Genomic DNA, 24,478 nt, shown 5'->3' with positions numbered 1-24,478 from the left:
AAGATTCTAAACCACTGAAAAATTATACACACTATTAAAATAGCACCAGTGATATTATTACCTGATTTTCTCTTTGTTCCTGACAGTTTGTTTTTCAAGGTGGTTGGAGTAGCTTTAAGAAGTGTCACTTGTCTCAGTTGGAGTCTTAAACTGATTCCAAAGAGCCAGTAGATGTGGTGGTGACCATAGTCAATGTTAAAAGTATCTTTCATTAAGATTTTAAAAGTTCTTGATGCTCACTTAGGTGCCTTTTCATAAAATATCAATACTTTTCTTAAAAATATTTCTACAAAATAATTTGCAAAATACAGAGAAATAGAAAGAATGAAAGAAGAGTAAAATGAATCCCTCATATGCATCATACAGATTTTTAATTTTTTATTGTGTAAGCCCGCATCGTATAGATTTAACAATTTTTTGGTATTTATTAATATCTTACTACATTTATTCCACATTTAAAATTTATGAAGCTTTTTTACCCCTATTTTTTATTTTTATATTTTTATTGAGGTATAATTTATATACAATAAAATTCTTCAATGTAAGGTGAATAATTTTATGAGATTTGACAAATGTGTATGGCCAGGCAACAAGCACCAAAATCATGATAGAGAATACTCTATCATGTCTAAAAGTTTCTCAAAGCCATTTGTAGTCAATTCATTTCTTCTACCAAAGCCCCAGTAAACTACTGATTTACTTTCTTTCTCTATAGTTTTGTCTTTTCTAGAATTTCATATAAATGGAATCATGAGATATGTAGTATTTTGTGTGTGGCTTTTTTCACTTAACATAATGCTTTTGAGATTCATATACATTGTTGAACATATCAATATTTTTTTCTTTTTACTTCTGAGTAGTGTTCTATAGTATAGATGCACTAAAGTTTTCCATTCTGTAGCTAATGAACATTTGGTTCATTTTCAGTTTTTTTGCTCTGAATAAAGCTGTTATGAACATCTGGATACTTGTCTTTGTGTGGATGTGTATTTTTCATTTCTTTTGGAGTGGAATTTTGGGTCATATATAAAATGTGTATTTAATTTTATAAAAAACTGCCAAACTATTTTCCAGAGTGACTGCATTGCATTCCCACCAGCAATGAGTGACAGTTCCAGTTGCTCCACATCCTCATCAGTATTTGATTATGTCAGTCTTTTTATTTTAGTCATTCTTGTGAATGTGTCGTGGTATCTCAATGTGGTTTTAATTTGCATGACTCCAATGATTAATTATATTAAGCATCTTTTTTGTGTGTGTTTATTTGCCATTTGCATATCATCTTTTCTGAAGTGCCTGTTTAAATCTTTGCCCATTTACAAAAATTAGGTTGTTTGCCTTTTTATTGTTGAGTTTTAAAGGCTCTTTAAATATTTTGGAGAGACATCCTTTATCAGATATTTGTTTTGTAAATATTTTCTCCTAGTATTTGGCTTATGTTTTTATTTTCTTAACTGTGAATTATGTGGAGCAGAAATTTTTAATTGTTAAGAATTCTAAATTATCAATTTGTTTTTATAGCTTATACTTTCTGATAGAATAGCAAAGAAATTTTGGCTAAGCCAATATCATCAAAGTTTTTCTCTTACATGTTCTTTAGTAAGTTTTATAGTTTTCCATTTCCAGTTATGTATACGATATTAGGTAAAGATCCAAGATTTTCTTTTTTTTATATACAGCTATCCAATTATTCAAGCACAGTTGTTTGAAAAACTATCATTTCCCCATAGAACTATTTTGGTATTTTTGTCAAAAAATAGTTCATCATATATAAGTAGAAGTATTTCTGGGCTCTCTATTCTGTTCCATTGATCTACATTTTTACCTCTTATGCCAACACTACAGCTATCATGTTTCTGTAGTTCTGTAGTACTTCCTGAAATAATGCAGTGTAGGTCCTCAGCTTTGTTCTTCTTTGTGTTCTGATAAACATTTGGTGCCGGTGTTTTTTTGAAAAATGAGTTCTTTTCTTTTGGGTATTTACCCATTAGTGAGATCGCTGGATTGAATGGTAGATCTACTTTTAGTTCTTTGACAAATCTCCTTATGGTTCTTCATAGAGGTTGTACTAATTTACATTCCAACCAACAGTGTATACCTTCTCACCACATCTGTGCCAGCCTCTATGGTTTTTTACTTTAATAACGGCCATTCTGACAGGGTTAAGGTGGTGTCCCAATGTGTTTTTTTTTGTTTTTTTTTTGAGACAGAGTCTGGCTTTGTTGCCCAGGCTAGAGTGAGTGCCGTGGTTTCAGCCTAGCTCCCAGCAACCTCAAACTCCTGGGCTCAAGCAATCCTCTTGTCTCAGCCTCCCGAGTAGCTGGGACTACAGGCATGTGCCACCATGCCCGGCTAATTTTATATATGTGTGTGTTAGTTGGCCAATTAATTTATTTCTATTTTTTTATAGTAGAGATGGGGTCTCGCTCAGGTTGGTTTTGAACTCCTGACCTTCAGCAATCTGCCCACCTCGGCCTCCCAGAGTGTTAGGATTACAGGCGTGAGCCACCGTGCCCGGCCGCCAATGTGGTTTTAACCTGCATTTCCCTAATGATTAATGAGGTAGAGCATTTTTTCACATTTGTTGGCAATTTGCTAGGGTTAGGGATAGGGTTAGGGTTAGGGTTAGCAAATTGTTGGCAATTTGCTCTTCTTCTGAAAAATGTCTGTTCACGTCTATTGCCTACTTTTTAATGTGGTTATTTGTTTTTTTCTTGCTGATTTGTTGTACTTTCTTATAGATTCTGGATATTAGTTCTTGGTTGGATGTGTAGTTTGTAAATATTTTCTCCTATTCTGTGAGTTGTCTATTTATTCTTTTGATTATTTCTTTTGCTGTGCAGAAGCGTTTTAGTTTAAGTCCCATTTATTATTTTTGTTTTTGTTGGATTTGCTTTTGGGATCATAGTCAAAATTTTTTTACCAGCCAATGTTGAGGATAGTTTTTTCTAGGACTTTTTATAATAACTTTATGGTTAGGTCTTACATTTAACTCTTTAATTCATCTTAATTTTTTTGTATGCTGAGACATAGGGATTCAGTTTCATTCTTCTATATGAGGCTATCCAATTTTCCTGGCACCATTATTAATAGGGTGTACTTTCCCCAGTGTAAGTTTTTGCCTGCTTTGTCAAAGATCAGTTGGTTGTAGGTTTTGCTTTAAATCTGGCTTCTCTATTCTGTTTCATTGGCCTATGTGTCTACTTTTATATCAGCTGTTTGGGTTACTACCACCTTGTAGTATAATTTGAAGTTGAATGATGTGATACTTCTAGATTTATTCTCTGTGCTTAGAATTGCTGTGGTTATTCAGGCTCTTTTTTGTTCTACATGAATTTTAGAACTATTCTAATTCAGTGAAAAATGATATTAGTATTTTGATAGGTATTGCATTGAACTTATAGATTACTTTGGTCAGTGTGGAAATTTTAACAATATTGATTCTTCCAGTCCATGAGCAAGGAATGGTTTCCATTTGTTTGTGTCATCAACAATTTCTTTCATCAGTGTTTTGTATTTCTCCTTGTAAACATCTTTCACCTCCTTGGTGAAGTATATTCCTAGGTTTTTGTTTGTTTGTTTGTTTGTTTTTGCAGCTACTGTAAATAGTGTTGAGTTCTTGATTTGATTCTCAGCTTGGCTATTACTAGTGTGTAGAAAGGCTACTGATTTGTGTACATTAATTTTGTAACCTGAGACTTTGCTGAATTTAATTATCAATACTAGGAGTCTTTTGGAGGAGTCTTTAGGGTTTTTGAAGTATACGATTATATCATTGGCAAACAGAGATAGTTTGACTTCATCTTTTCCAATTTGGATCCCCTTTATTTCTGTTCTTGCCTGATTGTTCTGGTAGGACTTCCAGCACTATGTTGACTAGAAGTGGTGACAGTGGGCACCCTGTATTATTCCAGTACTTAGGGTAAATGTTTTCAACTTTTCCCCCTTCAGTACAATATTGGCTGTGGGTTTGTTATGTATGACTAATTATTTTGAAGTATGTTTCCTGTATGCCTAGTTTGTTGAGGGTTTTTTTTTTTTTATCATGAAGTGATATTGAATTTTGTCAAATGATTTCTATGCATCTATTGAGATGATCATATAGTTTTGTTTTTAATTCTGTTTACATACTGGATCACATTTATTGGTTTACAAATGTTGAAATACCCCTGGGATGAAACCCACTTGATCATGGTGAATTATGTGTTTGATTACTTTTGGATGAAGTTTGCTAGTATATTGTTAATGATTTTTGGGTCTTTGTTCATAAGGGATGTTAGTCTGTATTTTGTGTGTGTGTGTGTGTGTCCTTTTCTGGCTTTGCTATCAGGGTGATACTGAGTTTGTAGAAAGAGTTAGGGAGGATTTCCTTCTTGTTGATCTTTTGGAATAGTTTAAGTAGGATTGGTATTAGTTCTTTTTGGAACTTTTGGTAAAATTCAGCTGTGAATCCATTTGGTCCTAGGCTTTTTTTTAGTTGGAGATCTTTTTTTATTACTGATTCAATCTCACTACTTATTATTGGTCTGTTTAAGATTTCTATTTTGGGACAAGAAACACTGCTAGACAGAGCATCTCTGCAAAAAAGACAGTTTCTAGAAGAAATTAGAAGAAAGAAGCAAGCAGATGAGCATACATTGGCTGAGGTTTGGAAGGCGGGGTACTGGAGACTACGGGAGACTTCACGGAAGGAGGTTGCGGAGGAGAACTGGAAGCAGATACCTCCCAAGAAGCCTGGAGACCAGCAGCAAGGGTAGGTGGAATGGTTAACTTTCCCCTCCCTTGCATCTCGGACTGCTGGTGGGCTCCCCAGCAGGAGGAGAGACCTGGGGACACCAGGCCAGAGACAGCCATAGCCAGTGAGCTGTAAGCCTGTAGCGGATGCAGCACCAGGCTCCCAACTACCACGAGCACCTCTGTGTGCACAGACCTGAGCTGCACGGCAAGTGCCATATTGCTCCATTCTCCCATCCCACAACCCTAACCGGGGCTGCCGAGAAAGACAATATAGCCACCAGCTGGCTGGAGGGATCACCAGGGAACGGGACTTACCCTTTTTTGGGCCCTTCAGCTGACTGAGGGGTACTCAGACAGTGAGCTCCCTACCCACCAGCCCTCCCAGGTGCTGCTGGCCCAGTGACTCCAGGAGAATGGGGCAGACCCTGAGGTTGAGAGACATTGACCCAGCTTGGGCTCCCATGAGTGAAGTGAGACTGGCATTCCTCTCCCTGGTGGTGGCAGGGATTGAATTCCAGGGCCCAGAGTTCAGACCTGCAGACCAGATTCCATGCACCCAGGGCTCACATTGCCAAGGGCACAGAAGGGATATACATGAACAGCCTACTGAGGTGTGTGTGCCTTCAGGGGAAGATCAGCATGCTTGAGGGCAACTCTCCTCCCAAAGGGGGGCTGTGTGCCCAGCCCAGGCAGCATCCCTGTGCAGGGAACCTCCCGGCCAGCATCACAGCCAGGGGAGGCCCAACAGCATGAGGTCTGGCCTGCTAGCAGAGGCCCAGGAATAGCCATGGAGTTGGGGAGGGTGGAAAGGAGCAAAGCCCGCTCCAGACTGTGGGTCCGGGATGGCCCCAACCCCACACGCAGACTTTCTGACTGAGTGGGGCCATTCCACCCCTCCCTGACAGCTTTTCCTGGAAGCAGAAATTTGACCCCTGCTTAACAGCATTTCTGGTGCCTCAGGGCAGGCTTACCCAACCCATCTCTGCCCAAACTCACTCCCAGACCAGCCCTCACTGAGGTGGAGAATAAGGACACACCTGAATTTCCCAGAGCCCCACCTACCACCTGAGGAACTAGAGTGCCTCTCCAGAAGAAAAAGAGCTGGTTACAGGACGCAAAAACAACAGTGTAGCCTGCTACCCTGAGCAAGCACCACCTACTGACAGGGAGGACATTCTGCACACCCTTTTCACAGCACCTACTGACTGATCATACAGGGTGTGGTCAAATCTCACCCACATATACCAACTACTGGCTCAGAGACTAAAAAGGGTGTGTCATTACTCAAACGAAAACCTAAAGGAAAGAAGCAACAACTGATCCCAGTGGGAAGAAATCAGCAAAGGAACTCTGGAAATAGAAAATCCAAACGGAAAGCACAACCCCAAAGAGGAACACCAGCCCCTTAGAAATGGACATCAACCAAAATCAGACCACTAAATTGACAGAAGAATTTCGAGTGTGGATTGTAAGAAAATTCAATGAGTTGCAAGAAAAACTGGATAATCAACACAAAGAAAATGCAAAAAGAGTCCAGGACCTGGAACAAAAATTCGCTAAAGAAATTGAAAAAATGAAGAAAAGTCTAACCGAACTCCTTGAAATGAAGAATCAATTCAGGGAACTACAAAACACAGTGGAAAGCCTCAAGAACAGGGTAGATCAAACAGAAGAAAGAATTTCAGAGATTGAAGATAACACCTTCCAATGAAATAAATCAGTCACTGAGATAGAGCAGAGAAATAAGAGAAAAGAGCAAAGCCTACAAGAGATGTGGGATTATGTGAAGAAACCTAATGTGAGGGTTATAGGGTTACCCGAATGGGAAGAAGAAAACACTCAAGGGGTGGCTAAGGTATTCGAAAATATAATAGAGGAAAATTTCCCAGGCCTTGGTAAAAATCTCAATATACAAGTTCAAGAAGCTCAGAGGACCCCTGGGAGATTCAATGCAAACAGGAAGATGTCACGACATGCAGTCATCAGACTGACCAAAATATCAACTAAAGAGGCCCTTCTATGAGCTGTAAGGCGAAAGAAGCAAGTTACATACAAAGGAAAGCCAATCTGAATAATGCCAGACTTCTCTACTGAAACTTTACAAGCAACGAGAGACTGGGGCCCCATTCTCACTCTTCTGAAACAGAACAATGCCCAGCCTAGAATCTTATTCCCTACAAAACTAAGTTTTGTATATGAAGGAGAAACCAAGACATTGTCCGATAAGCAAAGACTGAGGGAATTCACCAAGAGAAGACCAGCTTTTCAAGAAGTACTCAAAACAGTGTTACCCACGGATCAGCACAATAACCATTCACGAATATAAATCTACTCAAAAGTTAAGATCAAAGCCCAGAAACCACAATGGCTCAAGAGAGAAAACAAAGCAACAAAGTTCAACCCAACATAAACAAAATCTGCCCCACCTATCAGTTATCTCAATAAATGTGAATGGCTTGAACTCCCCACTCAAGAGGCATAGGCTGGCCGAATGGATAAAAAAATACAAGCCAAGTATATGCTGCCTTCAGGAAACACATCTAACCTGCAGGGATGTAATTAGACTAAAGGTAAAGGAGTGGAGAACAATATTTCAAGCAAACAGAAGCCAAAAGAAAGCTAGCATGGCAGTGCTGATCACGGATAACTTAGTTTTTAAATCAACAAAAGTAATAAAAGACAAAGAAGGTCACTATATAATAGTGAAGGGTACAGTTCAACAAGAAGACATAACAATTCTAAACATATATGCACCCAACCTTGGTGCACCCAGATTCATAAAGCAAACTCTACTTGATCTAAACAAATGGATAAACAACAACACCATAATAGTCGGGGACTTTAACACCCCACTGACAGCACAAGACAGATCCTCCAAACAAAAAATCAACAAAGAAATAATGGACTTAAGCGGAATTCTAGAACAAATAGGCCTGACTGACATTAACAGAACATTCTACCCCCAAACCACTGAATATACATTCTTCTCATCAGCTCATGGGTCATTTTCTAAGATTGACCATATCCTAAGACAGAAAGCATATCTCAAACAATTAAAAAAATTAGAAATTATACCATGTATGTTTTCAGATCACAATGGAATAAAAGTAGAAATCAACCCTAAGAAGAAGGCTTATTTCTACACAAAGTCATGGAAACTAAACAAGCTTCTGCTAAATGACAACTTCATAAATGAGGAAATCAAGATGGAAATCAAAAGTTTCTTTGAACTAAATGACGAAGGAGATACAAGTTATCAAAACCTGTAGGACACAGCTAAAGCAGTCCTGAGAGTAAAGTTTATTTCCATAAATGCCTATATCCAAAAGTCAAAAAGATCACAAATAGACAACCTAATGAATCGTCTCAAAGAGCTGGAAAAAGAAGAACAGACCAACCCCAAACCCAGCAGAAGAAGTGAAATCATTAAGATCAAATCAGAACTAAATGAAATTGACAACAGGGAAGCCATACAGAAGATTAACAAAACAAAAATTTGGTTATTTGAAAAAAATAAACAAAATTGACACACCTTTGGCTAGACTAATGAAAAGCAGAAAAGAAGAATCTCTAATAAGCTCCATCAGGAACAATAAGGGAGAATTACAACAGACGCTACAGAGATACAAGATATTATTCCTGAATACTATAAAAACCTCTATGCACACAAACTGGAAAATGTGGAGGAAAAGGACAATTTCTTAGAAACACAAAGCCTCCCTAGGCTCAATCAGGAAGAAATAGAATTCCTGAACAAACCAATATCAAGTACTGAAATTGAAACAGCAATAAAAAACCTTCCTATAAAGAAAAGTCCTGGACCAGATGATTTCACACCCGAATTTTACCACACCTACAAGGAAGAACTGGTGCCTATCCTGCAGAAATTATTCCACAACATTGAGAAGGATGGAAAACTTCCCAACACATTTTATGAAGTGAACATAACCCTGATTCCAAAACCAGGAAAGGAGGCAACAAAAAAGGAAAACTATAGACCAATTTCCTTTATGAATATAGATATGAAAGTTCTCAACAAAATCCTAGCCAATCGAATCCAGGTGCTTGTCAAGAAAATAATCCATCACAACCCAATGGGCTTCATCTCAGGGAGGCAGGGATGGTTCAACATATACAAATCTATAAATGTAATTCACCATATAAACAGAAGCAAAAAAAAAGAACATATGATCCTCTCAATAGATGCAGAAAAAGCATTCGACAAAATTCAACACCCTTTTATGATATGAGCACTCAATAAAAATAGGCATAGATGGGGCTTACCTAAAAATGATCTAAGCCATATATGACAAACCCAGAAAGTATCATACTGAATGGGGAAAAATTGAAAGCATTCCCATTTAGAAATGGAACAAGACAAGGTTGCCCACTATCTCCACTTCTATTCAACATAGTGCTGGAAGTCCTCGCTACAGCAATCAGACAAGAGAGCAGAATTAAGGGCATCCAAATGGGAGCAGAAGAGATCAAACTCTCACTCTTTGCTGATGACATGATATTATACCTAGAAAACCCCAAGGATTCAACCAAGAGACTCCTTGAATTGATAAATGGATTTGGTAAAGTCTAAGGATACAAAAGCAATACATAGCAATCAGAGGCATTCATATACGCCAGCAATAGTAAAAGTGAGAACCAATTCAAAGACTCAATTCCCTTCAAAATAGCAACAAAGAAAATAAAGTACCTAGGAATATATATAACTAAGGAGGTAAAAGAACTCTACAGGGAGAACTATGAAACAATGAAGAAGGAAATAGCAGAGGATGTAAACAGGTGGAAGAATATACCATGCTCATGGGTCGGCAGAATCAACATTGTTAAAATGTCTATACTACCCAAAGTGACCTACAGAGTCAATGCAATCCTTATTAAAATACCATCATCATTTTTCACAGATATAGAGAAAATATTTTTACGCTTCATATGGAACCAGAAAGAATCTGTATAGCAAAATAAATCCTAGGCAATAAAAACAAAATAGGAGGTATCAATTTACCAGACTTCAAACTGTACTACAAGGCTATAGTCATGAAAACAGCTTGGGATGGCACAAGAACAGGGACATTGACCAGTGGAACAGAACAGAGAACCCAGATATAAAACCATCCTATAGCCAACTAATCTTCGACAAAGCAGACAAAAACATACACTGGGGAAAAGACTCCTTATTCAATAAATGGTGCTGGGAAAACTGGATAGCCACATGTAGAAGACTGAAACAAGACCCACACCTTTCACCTCTCACAAAAATCAACTCATGCTAGGTAACAGACTTGAACCTTAGGTTTGAAACTATTAGAATTCTAGAGGAAAACATTGGAAATATTCTTCTAGACATTGGCCTAGGCAAAGAATTTATAAAGAAGACCCAAAAGGGAATCACAACAGCAATAAAAATAAACAAATGGGACCTGATCTAATTAAAAAGCTTCTGCACAGCCAAAGAAACTGTCAAGAGAGCAAACAGACAACACACAGAATGGGAGAAAATATTTGCAAGCTACAGATCTGATAAAGGGCTGATAGCTAGAATCTATTTAGAACTCCAGAAAATCAGCCAGAAAAAAATTAAACAACCTCATCAAAAATGGGCAAAGGACATGAAGAGAAACTTTTCAAAAGAAGATAGAATAATGGTCAACAACATATGAAACATATGAAACAACAAACATATGAAAAAATGCTCAACATCTCTAATCATCAGGGAAATGCAAATCAAAACCACAATGAGATATCACTTAATTCCAATGAGAATGGCCTTTATCAAAAAGTCTCCAAACAATAAATGCTGGCATGGATGCAGAGAGATAGGAACACTCCTACTCTGCTGGTGGGACTGCAAACTAGTTCAACCTCTGTGGAAAGCAATAAGGAGATACCTCAAAGCGATACAGATGTATCTACCATTTGATCCAGCAATCCCACTACTGGGCATCTACTCAAAAGATCAAATAACACTCTACAAAAAAGACACCTGCACTCGAATGTTTATAGCAGCACAATTCACAATTGCAAAGCTGTAGAAACAGCCCAAGTGCCCATCAATTCATGAGTGGATTAATAAAATGTGATATATGTATACCATGGAGTACTATTCAGCTTTAAAAAACAATGGTGATATAGCACCTCTTGTATATTCCTGGATAGAGCTGGAACCTATTCTACTAAGTGAAGTATCTCAAGAATGGAAAAACCAGCACCACATGTACTCACCAGCAAATTGGTATTAATGGATCAACACCTAAGTGGAGATACAGGAATAACATTTATCGAGTGTCAGGCAGGGGGGAAGTGGGAGGAGGGGATGGGTATATACAAACACAAGGAGTAAGATGTGCAACATTTGGGTGATGGACATGCTTGAAGCTCTGACTCGATGGGGAGGGGGGCATGAGCAATATATGTATCCTTAACACTTGTACCCCCATAATACGCTAAAATAAAAAAAACAGTTTTACACCAGCTCTAGGTTGCTTTCTGATCTCAAGAGGTCACTGTCATGTCTCTAATATTATCAATCACAAAAGTAATATCTTCAAATGCTAGGACCAATGCTATCATGCACAGAAAAAGAAGGGAGGGTTAAATACATGTATACACAACCTAATTATGAAATAATATACAAGAAACTGCTAACAAGGGAGACTGGATGACAAGGTTGGGAGGGCAACAAATTTTCATGCTATATCACATTCTATTCTTTATTATTATTTTGTCACATGCATGTATTTCTTTAATGGAAAATACAATAAAAACAAAATGAAACCCTCAACATAATGGTTTCATCCTCATCACTGAGCCAGGAAGTATATATCAAATGCAGTGTAGAAAAATCTATTGATATTGGGTTAAAATATATATGTATATATAGTTAAAAAAATACAAGCTGCATTATTTCATCTATTAAAAACATCTTTTAGGATACAAAAAGCATTAAAATCAAATGTTCAACTTCTCTAAGGAAGAGAAAGTAATAGAGATAATCTTTTTTTTTTTTTTTTTAAAGTGTTAGGGTCTCACTCTGTCACCCAGGCTGGAGTACAGCGGTGCCACCATAACTCCCTATAACCTTGAATTCCTGGACTCAAGTGATCCTCCTGCTTCAGCCTCCCAAGCAACTGAGACTCCAGGCATGTGCCACGACACCCAGTTAATTTTTAAATTTTTTTTAAGAGAAGGGGGTCTCTTGTTATGTTGCATAGGCTGGTTTCAAACTCCTAGACTCAAGCAATCCTCATGGCCTTGGTCTCCCAAAGTGCTGGGATTATAGGTATGAGCCACTGTGCCCAGTCTAGAGACAATCATTAACTGAGTTATGATAGACCTAAATTTAAAAGATTAATAGAAGAGGCATTTCTCAACAGTAATATTTATTAAACATGATTAGTTAGTGGGGATTTCTTTTAGTGAAATAATCACAAATGTAATGCCTAGAAATGGTGTACAAAGATAGATGTCATTTGCTTTTATGGATCATTTTTATTAATAGTTAACTCTCATAAGTTAGTAATACCTGAGTTAATGTGACAAAGAATGAGTCACATGGAAAAGCATTATCCATAAATATTATTTGTATCTAACAGAAATGAATTTATCAAATCATAATGTTATATGATAGTTGTACTATCAATAAACTATTTTCATTGACTAAAAAAAAAAAAAAGATTTCTATTTCTTCCTGATTCAAACTTGGGAGGTTGTGTATTTCTAGGAATTTATCCATTTCTTCTAGATTTTTTAGTTTGTGTGCATAAAGGTATTCGTAGTAGTCTAGGATGATCCTTTGTATTTATGTGGTATCAGTTGTAATGTGTCCTTTTTATATTCTGATCGAACTTATTCGAATCCTCTCTCTTTCTGGTTAATCTAGCTAGTGGTCTATTAATTTTGTTTATCTTTTCAAAGAACCAACTTTTTGTTTTATTGATCCTTTTTTTTTTCTGGTTTTGATTTTATTTAGCTCTGTTCTGATCTTTGTTATTTCATGTCTTTTGACAGCTTTGGGTTTGGTTTATTCTTGTTTTTTTAGTTCTTTGAGGTGTAATGTTAGGCTGTTAATTTGTGATTTTTTTGCCTTTTTGATGTAGGCATTTTGTGCTATAAACTTCCACGCTAGCACTGTTTTTTCTGTATCACAGAGATTTTGATAGCTTGTGTCATATTTATCATTCGTTTTGAAACATTTTTTAATTTCCATCTTACTTTCATCATTGACCCAAAGATCATTTAGCAGCAGGTTATTTAATTGTCAAATATTTGTATAATTTTGAGAGTTCCTCTTGGAATTAATTTCTAGTTTTAGTCCACTGTGATCTGATAAAATATTTGTATGATTTCCCTTTTAAAAATTTGTTGAGACTTTTTCTGTGGCCTAATACATGGTCTATCTTGGAAAATGTTCTATGTGCTGATGAGAAGAATATATATTCTGAAGTTTTTAGATATAATGTTCTGTAATGTCTATTAGGGCCATTTGTTCTAGAGTCCCATTTTAGTCCAATGTTTCCTTATTGATTTTTTTTTTTTTTTTTTGAGACAGAGTCTCACTTTGTTGTCCAGGCTAGAGTGAGTGGCGTCAGCCTAGCTCACAGCAACCTCAAACTCCTGGGCTCAAGGGATCCTTCTGCCTCAGCCTCCCGAGTAGCTGGGACTACAGGCATGCACCACCATGCCCGGCTAATTTTTTCTATATATATTAGTTGGCCAATTAATTTCTTTCTATTTATAGTAGAGATGGGGTCTTGCTCTTGCTCAGGCTGGTTTTTTGAACTCCTGACCTTGAGCAATCCGCCCGCCTCGGCCTCCCAGAGAGCTAGGATTACAGGCGTGAGCCACCACGCCCGGCCTTATTGACTTTTTGCGTCAATGATTTGTCTAGTTCTGTCAGTGGTATGTTGAAATCCCTCACAATTAATGTGTTGCTATTTATTTCATTTCTTAATTCTAGCAGTATTTGTGTGTGTGTGTGTGTGTGTGTGTGTGTGTGTGAATCTTTGAGGTCTATTGTTGGGTGCATATGTATTTAGGATTTCTATATCTTCTTGTTGAATTAATCTCTTTATCTTCATATAACTTTCTTTGTCTTTTCTTACTGTTTTCAATCCCTTTATTATTATACTGTATATTGATCTTCTTTGTCTTTTTTTTTTTACTGTTACTGATTTAAGGTCTGTTTTATCTAAAGTAAGAATAATAATTCCTGCCCCCTTTGAGTTTCCATTTGCTTAGAATTTTTTTCCACTCCTTTACTTTGAGAATCTTTGCAGGTTTATTGGGTCTCTTAGAGACAGGAGATACTTGGACTGCATTTATTTTTTTTACTTCCCAACAGTCTATACCTTTTAAATGTGGCATTTAGACCATTTACATTTAATGTTAATATTGATATGTGAGGAACTGCCTCAGACATTGTGTTGATTGTTATTTAGTTGTTTTGTATTCTCCCTTGTGTTATTGTTTTATAAAAGCTGTGCATTTAAAAAAATTTTTGGGGTGTTTTTATACTGGTGAGTATCAATATTTTGTTTACATGTTTAAAACTCTTTTGAGTATTTCTCAAAGGGGTGGTCTGGTGGTTACAAATTCCCTAAGTATTTCCTTGTCTGGGAAAGATTTGATCTCTTCTTCATTTATGAAACTTCATTTGCAGAATAAAAATTTCTTGGCTGATATCTATTCTGATTAAGAAGATTAAAGATAGGACCCCAATCCCTTCTGGCTTGTCATGTTTCTATTGAGAAGTCTACTCTTAGTCTGATGAGTTTTCCTTGGTAACTTACTTGTTGCTTGTGTCTCACAGCTCATAGCGTTTTCTCCTTCATGTTGACTTTGATCAGTCTGATGACTGTGTCTTGGTGATGTCTTTTTGTCAGTGAATTTTCCAGAAGTTCATTGAGCTTCTTGTATCTTAATGTCTAAATCTCCAGCAAGACCAGGGAAGTTCTCTTCCATTATTTCCTCAAATAAATTTCCCATGCTTTTTTGCTTTTTCTTTTCCCTTAGAGATACATATGATTCTTATGTTTGGACTATTTACATAATCCCATATTTCTTGGGGACATTGTTCTTGTTTCTTTTGAATCTTTTTTCCTTTACATTTGACTGACTGGGTTAATTTGAAAGCTTAGTCTTCAACCTCTGAAATTCTTTCTTCTCCTTGGTTTAGTGTCTTAAAACTTTCTACTGCATTTTGAAATTTCCTGAATGACTTTTATTTTATTTTATTTTATTTTATTTTATTTTATTTTATTTTATTTTATTTTATTTTATTTTGAGACAGAGACTCACTATGTCAGCCTGGGTAAAGTGCAGCAGCATCTCACTGCAACTTCAAACTCTTGGCTCAAGAGATCCTCTTTGCCCTCATTCTCCCGAGTAGCTGGAACTATAGGTGTGCACCACTGCACCCAGATAATTTTTCTAATTTTAGTAAAGATGAGCCTTGTCCTTGCTCAGGCTTGTCTCAAACTTCTGAGCTCAAGTGATCCTCCCATCTCAGCCTTCCAGAATGCTAGGATTACAGGCATGGGACACCATGCCTAGCCCTAAATAACTCTCTCATTTCCATAAGTTCTATTATGTGTTTTAACATGTATTTCTTTAGTGAACTTCTCATTTATGTCTTGAATTATTCTTCTTCCTTTTATTTTTGGTTTCTTTGTGTTGGTTTTCAACTTTCTCATGGATCCCATTGAGCTATTTGCGATCTATTTTTTGAATTCCACAATCTGACATTTTAAAAATTTTCTTGTGGTTGGAGTCCATTGTTGGAGAGCTAGTTTGATTCTTTGGGGGTATCAAAAGAGCTTGTTTTTTCATATTGCCAGAGTTCTTATGTTGGTTCCTTCTCATCTGAAACTACTTCCCTCAGCTGAAAAGAGATAGCATTGTAGTTCTCCTGTTCTCCTCTGCTGGAAACTTTGGTGCTCATTGCAGAGAGGCATAGGTACACTGCCCTTCAGTTCATTCATGTGAGTATGCACTATGGTGTTGCTGGCTATTTGGGTTGGTGGACCTCAGACCCCTGGGAGAATGTGCAGGTGCCAGTACTGGCAGACTAGGTCAGGTAATCCTCAGTCCTCAGGCTTCTGAGTGTCATGCTTTAGTCCTGGGTGGACCAGATTGAGACTGGACTGGCACACTTGCCCTCTGAGTTCAAGCACTGGCTGTGATAGGGAGGAGCAGGATGATCTTCTGGTTCGGAGGAATGCTAAGGCAGGAGAAGGACAGATGCACTGCAAGCTTGAGACAGGATGAACAGGTCCCTCTTAAAGAGATTAGCAGAGTCAGGCAGCTGTGGGCCACATGAGCCACTCACTTCTCTCCCTCTTTCAGCAAAAACAGCAGTCTCTGTCCCTTGCTGTCACAAAAACAATCAGATTCCCAGCTCCCATTCTGACCTAGTTGAAGTAGAGGTGGTGGAGGCAGCTCAACTTGATGTGTGCAGGGCTACAAGAATGGATGTGGACTGTGGCTGACATGCTCCAGAGGGGGAGGTCTGGAGGAGATTTTGGACATGATATTTTTTCTTTCTTAGAATTCACCAGCCATGTTTCTAAGCTTAGAGTTTTCTTTGTGTAAAGGTGCTTTTTTTTTTTTTTTTTTTTTAGAAATATCTGAATTTAAGTTCTTTAATAGATATAAATTTTTCAACTTATCTACTTTTTCTTGAGAAAGCCTTGATAATTTGTGATTTCAAAAAATGTGTCCATTTAATCTATTTTGATAAATTTATTGGCATTAAATTGTTCATAATATTCTCTTTATTATTATTGTTTCAGAACCCTTTAGCTTTTGAATTCTTTATTATCCTTTTAATGTCAATTGGGTTTGCAGTTGTATTTTCTATCTCTGTTGATAATTGTTTCTTTTCCTTTTTTTCACTTAGTCAGCCAGGCTGGAAATTTATTGATTTTATTGATCTTTGGAAAGAACAAGTTTTGGCTTCATTGATTTTTTTAAATTGTATTTGCAGTATTCAATTTCATTGATTTATTTTCTTATCTTTATTATTTTCTTCCTCATATTTACTGTAGGTTTAATTTGCTCTTCTTTCTCTAGTTTTTTTAAAGATGAAAGTTTAGATCATTGATTTGAAACCTTCATGTCCTTCTAACATAAGCATTTAATATTATATTTGCTCTCTAAATATTGATTTTGCTGCATATCACAACAAACTCTAATTTAGTTAAAATATTTTCTAATTTATTTTTGTATTTATTTCTGACCTATAGGTTGTTTAGAGTTGCTTAATTTTCAGATATTTGAAGCTTTTCTAAATGTTTTATTTTTGTTAACTTATTTTTATTTATTTCTTTTTTTGCAAAGCTAGTCAAGCATGGTTGTGAAGGGAGACAAGGTTAATCAGCTTAACAATAACCCACAAGCCTCGAATTAACTTTAACTTTTAATTTATTTCTGTTGTGGTCAACAAACATACTCTATAAGATTTAAATGTTTTAAAATCTATTGAGATTTGTTTTAAGGCAGAGTGTGTGATTCATGTTGGTGAATATTCTATGTAATTGGTGAATATTCTATGTACATTTCACAAGAATTGTGAAATGTATATTGGTGAATATTGGTGAATATTCTATGTACATTTCACAAGAATTGTGTATTTTTCAGTTGTTGGGTGTAGTTTTCTAAAAATGTCAATTAGGTAAAGACAGCTGTCAGTATGATTCAGGTCTTCTATATTTGTACAGATATTTTTGTATAATTTTTCTCTAACTTACTGAAAAGAAAGTGTTAGATTCTTAATGATGATAATTTGGATTTATCTGTTTCTTCTTTAGATCTGTTACTTCTTATATTTTGAATCTTGTTAGGTACATAGATATTTATAATTGTTGTATCTTCCTGATATATTGAACTTTTAGTATTGCCCACAGCAATACTAAAATGTTTCTTGTTTTGAATTCTGTTTTGTCTGATTTAATATACCACTCCAGCTCCCTTATCCATTCTTTTTGTATGGCATATCTTCTTCTAGTTTTTCACTTTTGGTGTGTTTGTATTTTTGTATTTAAAGTGCATCTTTATAGATAACATATGGTTAGTTGGGTTTTGCTTTTATAGCTAGTCTGGCAGTATTTACCTTTTGGCTGGAGTATCTGTGAAACTTACATTTAATGTAATTACTGATATGGTGTCTTAAGTATGCCATTTTTGCCATTTGTTTTACTTTTTTTTGCCCTCTATTCTTCCTTTACTGTTTTTTAATAGTGATCAGTTATTTTTTAGTATTCCATTTTAATTTCTTAGTGGGGTTTTTGGCCATGTCTCTCAATATTATCATTTTAATGGTTGTTGTATGGTTTGCAATGTAGGCATTTAAATGAGTCCCAATCGATTCATAGTTAATATTTGAAATATTTCAGTAAAATATAGCAATGTTAAAATAGTCTATTTTATCTGCCAACTTCCAGGCTATTTTAATCATATATAGTGCATGCATGCATGTCATAAACACACTAATATGATTTATTATTTTTACTTCAATCATATTTCTTTCAAAGGAACTAAGAGAAAAAGGAAATATCTATCTATCTACCTATCTGCTAGTTCTTTCATATTTATCACATATTTGCTTCTCAGGCTTTCCCTTTTCATTCTGTTGGTCTGAGTAGGTGCGATTTAATAAATTACCCTTCTGACTTCTAGTGGACTCTTTTCCATTCTCTTAGGGATGAATCTGCTAAATGTTTGTTTATTTGAAAATGTCTTTATTTTTTTTTAATTTGAATAATATAGTTCTGCTGCATATAAAATTCTTGATTGATAATTTTTCCTTCAGCACTTTGATATTTCATTTTAATTTGTTCTGGCTCCCATAGTTTCAGATAAGAAATTAGTCATTAATATTATTGTAGCTTTCCTTTATGTAATATTAAATATTTAAATATTTTCTCTTTATCTTTGGATTTCAGAAATTTGGCTATGTTGTGTCTAGTGGTGATTTTGTTTGTTTATTTGAATTCATTGGGATTCTTGGATCTATCAAATAATTTTTTTTCCAACAAATTTGGAAAGTTTTCAAGAATGATTTAAAAAATTTTTTCTTCCCTTTTACTATTTCTTTATACCTTTTTAGACCACTTCATATATTTCTCAGAGTTTTCTGAGGTATTATTACTTTTTTATTCAATGTATTTTCTCTGTCTTTTTCAGGTAGGACAATTTCTATGGATTTATCTTCAATTACATTAATTAATTTTCTCTCATTTTCTGTCTGCTTTTCAGCCCATTTAGCCATTTTAAATTTCGGGTCTATATTATTTAAAAAATTTTTTTTTTTTACTTTTCTGTTGAGATCTCCTATTAATTATTGCTAGCAAATTTTCTTTTAATTCAGCATATTTTCTATTAAATTTTTGAATATATTTATAGTTGCTTCTTTGTTTTCTTTACCTGATAAATTCAACATATGGCTCAAATTAGAGTTGGTTTCTATTGATTGCCACATTTCCTGAATGTAGGTCATAGTCTTCTATTTCTTTACATGTCTAGCAATTTGGGGGTATTATTGGGTTTTTGTTCTAGTAGGTAATTGACTTGCCTGGACTTAAATTGCAGACTTTTCTCTACAAATAGCTGCTATATGCTTTTAAAGCTTCTGAATGCAGCCTTTTTTACCTGTCCCCTGTGGTTATTCCCATACCTGCAAAACTTTTTTAGCCATCCAAGGATTTTGGCACAGATGTGTCTCACTGTCTCTTCTCTGATCCTGCCTTTGTGCCTTCTCCCCATCTTTATGATGTCCACCTGCTTTAGGCTCTGTTCTCTGACTCTTCAGATCTGGGCAGCTTCAGCTTTCTTCAGCTAAGCTGCATATAGTTGGGAAATTCCCTTAGTTAAGAAAAGTATCAAATTGAGAATCTTGATTTTGTTTACATTACAAAGATAAAAATTTCTCTGGTTTCTGACTATTTTTTTTTCACCAGGGCCTTTTACATAATTTAGGTGCCAGGTTTTGCTCAGAGTTTTGGTCTTACCCCTTCTGAGGCTCTTGTACTGCTCTTTCCTTCTTTAAATTTCTAGTTGCTTTCCAAGCGTGAACTCCATCTCTGGTGCCTTTACCTAACAAGGCTGTTATTTATCCCCCTGTAGTCAGTAGCCATACCCAGGGGTGTTGGGCAGAGTCATGGGATGAATAGCCACAAACTTAAAATTCTTAACTTTTCTAGTTGCAAGTTTTAAAAATTAAACTTTTATCTTGGTTTTGTTTGTGTTTGGGTGCTTTCCATGTTCTTTTATCATCTTAATTAAACTTCATCCAGTATTTTGTAGTTGTTATGTGTGAAGGTCCTCGTGATCATTTCACTCTTCTTTCATTGCTGAAGGTGATCCACATCTTTATAAAAATATTTAAAAATAAATTATAGACATCACATCATTTTATATTAAATATTTTATATGTGGCCTGTGAAAATAAGGAAATTTTCTACAGTATTCATCATAATATTATCACATTTAACAAAATTAACAATGAATCTTTATTATCTTCTAATACCTGGTTCACATTCAGATTCTACAATGGCCCCTAAATTGTCTTTTACATTGAACCAGAATTCAAAAAGGTCTACAGACTCTGGTTGTTTTGTCTTTTATGTCTCCTTTAATTTTCAATTGTTTCCTTCCTACTTCTAATTTTTATAAATTATATTGACTTATTGAAATAGGTTAGTTTCTCTGTGAAGTGTCCCATATTCTACATTTGTCTGATATTGTTAACTTGTTCTTCTATCTCTTGTGTTTTCTATGAACTTGAAGTTATAACTATAGCTTTGATTAAAATCAAGTTAAACCTTCTTGGTAAAAATTCATCCCAGGTGATGTTACATAATTCATGATTCATTCTATTAGGATACACATAGTGTCTGGTTGTTTTGCTATTAGACAGGTTAGGGGCTCAGGTGGTCTTCAGTCTTGTTCCTTCTAGGTTTTTCTCTTTAGGAGATTAGAAAACTTGGGACTCACTATCCCACCTAGATCCAACGTTTTCATGTTAGAATCATATTTCTCCCTCCAGCTTTCTTAATTCATGCCATGGTCAAAAGAAGAACTGATTCTCAAATCTTTCTAGCTGCAACTGAATCCACAACATTAAAAAGAAGAATCTGAATTGAAGCAGATCACCTCAGTCGGTCATCTAAGATGTGTACCAACACACTTTCAAGTATACACAGATTTTTTTTTTCCTATCTCTTCTGTAACTATGCTTCATTAAATCTCTGGCTTCTAAATAAGCAGTCATTGTCATGCTGACAATTTATCATTTATTTTCTTTGTTTGATTAATATATACAGCTACAAAGAAAAAACTCCAGGCCATTAAAAATCCCCGTTTAGGACTAGAGTTATGGATATCGATTCTGTTGACCTAGTATTCATTTTGCGTTAGATTCCTGAATCACAGAAAACTTCCTTTTTATGTTATGCAGCTCAAGTCAGTTCCCATAATTTAGATTATATCAGCTTGATTAAATTTGCTTTTATCTATCTCAACTGGCAGTCATTTCCATGGGCAAAATAAAGACCTTTGAATTATCTTCTTATTTGATTAGGACATGCTGTATTTTTAAAATCTTTTTCTCTCTCTTTTCTAAATCAAGATTTAGTCATCTTAATTAGAAGTGGTAGACCCTACAGCCAAATTTTAAAGCAAGCCAAGAGCCCCAGTTTTTGCAAAGGCGGTGGACATTGGCATGAGGAGCCCTTCCTTGATTATCATTCACTATGGCAGACGGAAGCGGAGCAATTACTGTTGCAAGTAATTTAATGCTATTTTAATAAACATGGTCTTTCATCTTGGTAAGGAGTTCTGGGATTCATGAGGATGTCCGTTTCCTGTGAAATACTATCCCACTTAAGTAGAATAATTCACAATCTATAGTCATATTATAAAAACATAAAAGAATAAAGATGAACTAAAATCTGAGAAGAGAATAAAAAGAATCAATTAATTTACAACCTTTAAAAAATTATGGTACTATTGCTTTACTAGTTAGATATACGTTTCTTCTTTCTTACCTGAGTTAATGTTCTTTTTTTACATCAGGTAGTTTGACATGTTAGGCCAGGGAAGAAGAATTAAAACTTTGATTATAGGTCCCAAATAGTTTAGAGTTTAAATCATTCAAATACATCAAATTGTATAAAGGGTTGCTTATTTCTAAGTAGTGTGTGGCTTTTGGCAGACATTATTTGCTGTTTAAAATAAAGTTTACTTTCTCTGTTCAGTAAGCTTTCTGGAGAAATGGCATTTCGGGCATTTTAGAGAACTTATATAAATAAAATGTTTTTATGTCACACTTTCTATGTAAAAGTACCATAGAAACATGAAGTTTTCCTCACAGAACTTTTTTAAATAGTAACCATTATATTATTTCTCCCAAAAAGAAATGAAAAATTAAATTGCAGATAAATGAAAGAATTTTTTTTTCTAAAATCAGATAAAGTCTTTTAGTATCATTCAGATCTTCTATATTTGTACAGATATTTTTGTACAGTTTTTTTAATAAATTACTGAAAAGAATGTGTTAGATTCTTAGTGATGATAACTTGGATTTGTCTGTTTCTTCTTTGGTTTTGTTACTTCTTCATATATTTTGAATCTTGTTAGTTACATAGATATTTATAATTGTTGTATCTTCCTGATACCTTGAAACTTTTGTCATTGCCCACAGCAGAGTTTCTTGTTTTGATTTCTGTTTTGTCTGATTTAATATACTATGCTAGCTCCCTTTATTATGACATTCAATTCAATATTAGTTTTATTCTTCATACCTGAGTGGTCCTTTATTCCTTCAGATCAGAGAATTTGTATTAATTTTATGTTTTCTATAATGGTTTTGCATGTATTTTTATATTTATGTGCCTATGTTTTCATATGTATATAAAAAATTCCTCCATGGCATTTAAGGCATAAAAAAAGCCAACACTTATTTTTCTGATTTTCGAATAATATTTGTCCCAGGCCTTACTTAACCACAGTGTTTTTGATCCTCAGAACCCATTCTTCTCCCCGGCCTTTGTGATCCCCACGTTAGGAGGAGGAAGACTTCAGTGTGGATCTGAGGTTCCACTTTCAGATTTCCCTGGCGACCTCCAGCGGATCGTTTTGGCGAAGGGTGGGGCAGTGGCTCTTATGACTTTAGCCAATTCCACTCCAACCTGCTGTCCATTACCAGATGAGTGTGTAGGCTTTTTCTTTACCCTTTCCCAGAAGATAACATTGGAGATGAGTATCAGGAAACCTAGTTTTTTGTTGGATCAAGAAAGCCTCTCTTCTCAGAGCTCTTTCGTTTTTCCTTGACCCCCAATGAAACTTTAGATTTCACATCAATTGTGCTGGATTATTTTCGTGGGTACCATGAAGTATCTGCCAAGACATGTTCATCTTCTTCACAAGCAAAGCAAAAAGGAGTACTTCTGCTTCCTTAGAAGTCGGTCAATGTCTTTGAAGTATGCTGCTGTTGTACTTGGGCACAGCAAAGATATCTTTCATTTTTATAGAGATTTTAACCCTCACTGTCTGGTGGGGGTGTCTGCATGTGGCCACCACATTGTCTGCAGACCAAGGAACACACCTGAGTAGCCAGATGCAAGACACAGTCCCTCTACTCAGCAGCCAGTTCTGAGTATTGTCCAAAGCTGTGAAATAGTCATAATCCCTTTCTCAAAATCATCTTGCAGTAGCTCTAGAAGCTATAGTACACATTGGAGACTATTATGCTTAGAAGGATTCTTAGCAATCTGGAGGGAGATTCTTATTCCCTAACATAATACATTTGCTCCAAACATGCTACACCTTTATTTAAAAACAAAACAAAACAAAAACCATAGCAAATCTGGCTTGATGTTGACTCATCAGTGTTCTCACAAAATTCAGTCTCAGTCATTCGGGGCCCACTTCTTTCTACTCCCTCAGGATAATACAGGATCCACAGAACTTGCTTAGTTTAGAGCAGGGTTTCTCAATCTTGACACTATTGACATTTTAGACTAGATAATTCTTTGTTGTGAGGGGTTGTCCTGTACATTGGAGGGGGTCTAGCAGCATCCTCAGACTCTGCCCTCCAGATGCAAGAAGCACCTTCTGAGTACTTATCTGGAAAAAGTAGAACCCTCCTTCCCTACCTGGGACAACCAAAGTTGTCTCCAGGCATTGCCAAATATACTTATTGTGGGGGTGAGGGGCAATTGTTCCCGGTTGAGAACCACTGCTCTAGCACGAGTGGGAAGTTTCAGTTTTAGTTTTCATGGCTGCTCTTGGCATTTGTCTCTGACAGTGTCTGCTTCATTGTCTGAAGGCTCGTGCCTGCACTTCCCTTGTGCCGGTCAGGAGGTTCTCAGGCCGTAGTACTTACTGCCTAGGCCCTTTGAGAATGAGGAAATGATCCTTCTTATTTTTTATATTTCTATTTTTATTTTTTTACATGTTCAGAGAAACTTCTCTAATAACGAATTATAGAAATGATCCCTGAAAGTATAGACTTGAAATGATCCTTCTTAGAGCTCTTATGAGCCCTGGAAATGCCATATATACAGGGAAGAATCTTTTTTTGGAGATCCTGTCTCCAGCATTTAGGGACCCGGCTCTTTCTGAGTTCAGATTTTTTTCTGTGTCCTTCAATTCTATAGCTCTCATCATCTCACAAAACCTCAAACAATGCTGCTGTGAAACTAGCTTTGAGAACAATTCTTAATTATCT

General features: G+C 35.8%; 1 pseudogene; it reads right to left on the bottom strand.

Moving 5' to 3' along the window:
- Positions 1 to 24,186: 24,186 nt before the first annotated feature.
- LOC142871991 (uncharacterized) lies at positions 24,187 to 24,262 on the bottom strand (annotated as a pseudogene).
- Between the last annotated feature and the right edge of the window lie 216 nt (positions 24,263 to 24,478).

Source organism: Microcebus murinus, chromosome 7 (assembly GCF_040939455.1).
Source record: "Microcebus murinus isolate Inina chromosome 7, M.murinus_Inina_mat1.0, whole genome shotgun sequence".
In the NCBI taxonomy this organism is placed as follows: Eukaryota; Metazoa; Chordata; class Mammalia; order Primates; family Cheirogaleidae; genus Microcebus; species Microcebus murinus.
Note: the sequence above shows the minus strand (reverse complement) of the source record. Positions and strands in the feature narration are given on the sequence as shown.